This window comes from Olea europaea, chromosome 1, assembly GCF_002742605.1.
Source record: "Olea europaea var. sylvestris chromosome 1, O_europaea_v1, whole genome shotgun sequence".
NCBI classification, from domain to species: domain Eukaryota; kingdom Viridiplantae; phylum Streptophyta; class Magnoliopsida; order Lamiales; family Oleaceae; genus Olea; species Olea europaea.
Window position 1 is genome coordinate 10,000,414 of NC_036237.1, and position 5,822 is coordinate 10,006,235.

Genomic DNA, 5,822 nt, shown 5'->3' on the forward strand with positions numbered 1-5,822 from the left:
TCAGTCAATGAACGAATCAAAATTGACCTTGAGTCGAGACAACATTGAGAATTCTCTTGATCAAGTTAACATTGTATAGAGCTAAATAGACCCCAATTCTCTTCGACATGTGAATAACACAATTAAAGAGGTCATTGGAAAAAATTTTTAATACCTGTTTGGTTTAGACCAAACTCAAATTTTTAATAGATTTTGAGAAGAATTAATGTATATAATTGAACTGAAATGATCTTCTGAGCACCGGTACTTAGTTTATGTTAAGCACCAGTGACATGACACACAATTTAATTGGTGATTTTCCGTATAATTGAAAAGTTGCATATTTCATAAAATATACGATTAAAATTAATTGCTGCCGTGAAGGAAGGCAAAAGTCATCCGAAAAACTATGAATAATGAAATGTTGAGAAAAAATGAAGAAAGTAATTAGGTTTTACATTTGTGTTGTAATAATAATTTATTTAATTAAAAAGTATATTAAAATTCCAATATGTAATTTTACTTATGGATGTTTTAGTAAATAAGAAAATTGTGATGTACTTAATAAAATTTGTAGTGGTAATATAATTATCCATAGTTAAAATCCTGTTATCACTTTTCTCCCCTAAGATAGCCTTCTTAGGCAATTTCCTCGTTGCTCTTCTATCAATATTCCATCCAAGATTCCATTCGAAATTGATTACAGTTGGCATAATTTCCCAAGATTAAATTGTAACATTTTTAAAGGAGTAGATCCATTAATCTCTTTTAAACCATATAAAAAATCCCCAGCCCTGCTATGTGTACAAGAAAATGTTGCCAGAAAACATTTGACGATTTTTGATTCGATAATTGCACAAAAAAAAAAATAAAAAATTAATAATAATAATAATAAGAAGAAGAAAGTAGACGAACCACAGCAGCATCTGGTGAAATTTCTAGCAACTCTACTTCTATACAAGTAGAGAAATCCAAAAATCACACATCAATTATGTACTTACCAATGGTTAGAAATTACCAAAAGATTAATATCGGTATTCTTCTGTTTCTGTTTGACAGCTATGTCTGTAGCTACTCTATTGGTAAGTGACGATTTGCGACCACATTTGACGGAAGTGACATCCCAAAATGGCAACTTTTAGAGTAGGTTTTTGTAATGTGTTTAGATTTGTCTTGATGGAGAATGGCTCTGGTCCATCATATACTTGATCCTCGAGTTGAAGCTTCTCTTTTTGTTTCTTGATGGAGTCAATAATTTAGGACATTTTATATGATTTTTTTTTGTCTATTTCTCTTGCTAATTTCAATTGTACGGTTTTTGCGAACCTTTCTATCATCTTAACCTCACGAGATGCATCATTTATATTCTCATCAATGAGTTTCTTGAATGAATTTTCTCTCGAGTTTTGTTTAGTATGGAATGTATAATCTTTTAAATGCTAATGGAAATCCAAGAACACGTTTCTTGTTCTTGAGAAGTTTTTGTTAGTTACTCTTCATTATTCCACGGAAACGTTTTCGATTTATCGAATGCCTACAAATTTTCAAATTTATATGTTGTCTTTATTTTTTTTATTAAAAAAATCCTGTAATTAATAACAATAAAGTAATAATTAAAAACATAAGCAGTTTAATAAATTTTATTTACCAAATAGAATTTCATTAATAAATTAAATAATAACTAAATTACGTCAAAAAAAATAAAAGTTAAAATAATTACTTACAATTCCTTATTATTTTAAGGACATAAAAAAAGACATTTTAACTCATTTGTCATTATCTTAGAGAAAAAATAAAAATTATAGAATGAATAATAATACAAAAATGAACGACGCTACAAATTGTAAGCAGAATAATTTACATTTATTTATTTATTTTTATAACAACATTTGAGCTTAGGTGGAGCATTTGACTTGAACCCTTAATTAGTTTAACAAACTTAAGTTTTACCAAATAAAATTTTGTTAGTAAATAAATTAAATATTAAATACCAATGATTTTGTGTCTTTGATGACATTGTCGTCACTAACGAAGACGTATAAGTCATCATCAACAATATTGTTTATGTATAATTCCATCTAAATCACCATCATATATTGATTTCAATCAAAATTATCTATAATTATACTATTGTTGATCATTGGCGACTTCTCCTCAATGGATGACTTGTCATTGATAATTGCTAACAACATAATTGGCGACATTATCATCATAATCGCTGAATTATAAGGTGTGTCAGTGATCACCAATGGTATCTCCATTGATAATTCTGTTCATATCAACAAAAAATATTAATTTTCGACCAGAATCACTTATCGCCATACTATCAGCAATCAATGAAATTTCCATAGGTGCTCATTTGATCCATTAATTTATTTTTTATTTTTCAATTATAAGAATGATAAATAAAATTGTTTTACGTAATATCGACTAATAATCTCTTTAAGTTTCTTGATTAACATTTTTTTCCTGTATCTCAACCTTTCCATTCAATACAAGTAGAAAATCTAACATGATTTTCGACATCTACATCAATTTTTCTCTGTATTAAAAGCGAATAATGAATTGAAAATACAACTACTAAATTATCACCGAAATTATCTATCGAAAAATGTTTAAATAATTTTGTATTCGACAAATTAGCAATTGAAGTAATCCGCTGTTAATTATGCAGGTAACCTAATTTTGGTTTATTTTAAAAAATAAATCTATCGAATGTATAATTTAAAATAAATTTAAAACAAATAATTTTGAAAAATCAAAATCAAACAGACTTAACAATTACTTGTCTAATCCTTGGTATAGACGTGCAATCGCAGAACAAAAACCTGTCGGTACAATTACAAGTTATCAAAATATTTTTCTGTTTTTAAATTATCAATGTGTTAATATAAATATTCTAACATCTTATTCAAAGATTTATAAGTGATTAAGATATCATTAATGGTCAATTGATAGGGTGAGTTGGTTTCGTTTTAGTTTAATTGGTGAAGGTACATGATAATTAATATAGTTTATACTCTCTTGGATGATGACAAAATATATTACTAAAATTTTCTTTTCTTGTAACAATATATTTTCGTTTATTAATCGAACCATTTAATTTTTTTTTTACAATATATAACTCATTTGAATTAGAGGTGTCTTGGTTTATAATTTATAAGAGAATCAGATTAGATCGAATCATAACTGATCGGTCCTGGATTGAATCGATTCTATTTTTCCCGTAAACTCAATATTTCTAGATTCAAAATTTTGAACATGAATCGAGTTTGATGTGATCCATTTTTCAAGATACCTAGACCAAATTACTCGTGCCCATCCCCTAATTTGGATCTTAATACAAGGAAAAATAGACTCTCAATAAAGATTAGAATGTTGAATAAATTTGCTAAAAGTCAATGATCGTAGTAAATATTAGAGGGATAATTACAATAAATTTACTTAAAGTCAATGATTTAAATGCCATACCATATACTTAAATATTTATTTAACTAAGTTATTCGAACTCTTCAATAAAAAATGAACTATTAAGATTTTAAATTACTAAAATTAACTTAATAATTATTAGGGATAATGAAAGTAACTCATGAATTAGAAGTCAATTATTTAAATGTCAAAACGAATGCATTACGTTATCAACAGAAAGGGTGACAATTGATGTGGAAAATTAGAGAAAGATGGTTCTGCATGTCAATTGGTTGACGGGTGAATATTTGGTTTAAGGAATAGCCAATTATATTTTCCCATCTCTACTTTTCTATTGTTTAAATATAAAATAATGGATTATAGGGATCTCAACTTAGTAATAGCAACTTCTCAAGTCAATATTCCTATATAAATTTCAATTATATATATGCAATATATTATAGAAAGTTGAAATTTAAATAATTAAATGTGTCCTTTTTTTCATAATTTAAATTTTTAAGTAAAATGATTTGACATAGTACTTGAATCACATTTGTTGCAACTTATTTATATATATTTTTTACATGTTATAGATTTAATTAAAAAAATAAATTCTACATATACGTCAAGAGCATATTTAAAATTAAATCTAACTTGCGTGATCGACGAGAGTTATATGAACATCGTACTTCATATAATCTCAATTATTTTCTTGATTCAATATTGAAATAAATGATATTTTGATTCAATACTGATTTCATTGGCATTAAAAGAGTGGAAAATAAAAGTCATACCAAATAATTGAGATGACATCTTTAAGTATACATTTATAAATTTAAGTAGATGAAATGTACATTATCAAAATATTGGAATTGATTAATCTTGGAAAGGTCTTAGGTGGTGAAATATGATCTATACTAATTGTTTTAAAAAGAAGACTGAAAATTTTTCTTAAATAAAGCTTTTTGTAAATGATCTATAATCAGTCATGTCCAACCTTTAGTCAAGACAGATTATCAAGGATTTATGTCAAATTGAGCCAAATGAAGATACGTACAAGATAGTTAATCAATGCATATAAAAAAAAGTACATGTTGAGAATAACAATTAAGGATTTTTCTAGTTGTACACTGAAATTGATATCCCAGTGTACTGACCCTCTCACAAGAGGGGGGGAGGGCTCATGACGAATAAAAAAATTGTAGCCCCCCCCCCCCCCTTGTGAGGGGATCTATACACCGGTGTACATATAGAAAGCCAACAATTAAAGATGCTATTCGATATATTTTAATTAATTAACGGTCTTTTTAACTTTTTTTCCCCCTGAAATAAATCTACTATTAAATTCCCATCCGATATTTCATTGAAATAGATGGGAAGAATACATTTTTTTACTTAATTTACTTTTTTGCAATTTTGGCAGCATTAGTGAAAATAATCTCTTGTTTTGCATGGTAAAATTTATAAACGATACATCTCACTAATTGCGCAAGTGTATAAATTTACTTGAAAATTCTCATAGGATTATCGATAGTATACAACAAAGGTTTGATAAAGTCTAGAATAATTTTCCTCTAAAGACTAAAGCAAAAATGATAATGGCATGTCAAGCATCTAATTACAAAATAACTAGAAAATTCATTTTTAAATTAAAAGTATATACCTCGATATTTTCCTTAAAAATAAAATGCTGGAATAACATATCTTTTATATTTATTCTTTAATTCAATTTTATATAAAAAATAAAGAGTGAATTATTACATTTCGTTTATTAATTGAGGAGCGGCAGTTGAGATTTAATGTGAGAACCTTTAACATTTTTTGTACAGAGTAACTTCCAAGGAAGGTTTAAGGTAGAGTAACCTCAAATAGAGGTTTTAGAAGTCTGTCTGGGGGGCACAATAATAATAATTATAAACAAGAAAAAGCCACTTTAAATTAAACTTTTAATACACATAATCACGACTGTCTTTACAACATAAATGTTCTCTGTATAACTACAAATTCACATCATAAACCTCTATTCAATCTCCATTCTTTAAAAATCTATTTTCTTATAAATTCATTTTTAATCCCTTATCCTTTCAATAAAATAATTTTACTTATAAATTCAAAACTTTTCTCTACACACATTTTTCAAAAAATCACTAGTACAAAATCTGTTCTCCCAAAACTAAGGCTCAACAATCATAAATGTAATTAAATATGATGTTAAAAATCTCATATCTTTGCTTTTGGACTTTTAAGATTCAAATATGAGTAATTGAAGAAATTCGTAAAGTTTTATGTTCAATGTTAGGCTTCATGTCCGAGGTCCTTACTAAACGCCACATGGAGGTACTACACACGGACAACTGGCAGTCAACAAGATAAAAAATAAAGAAAGGAAACAAGCTGATCTTTGGCCGAAGTACTATCTTCGTCCGAAGCCCCTT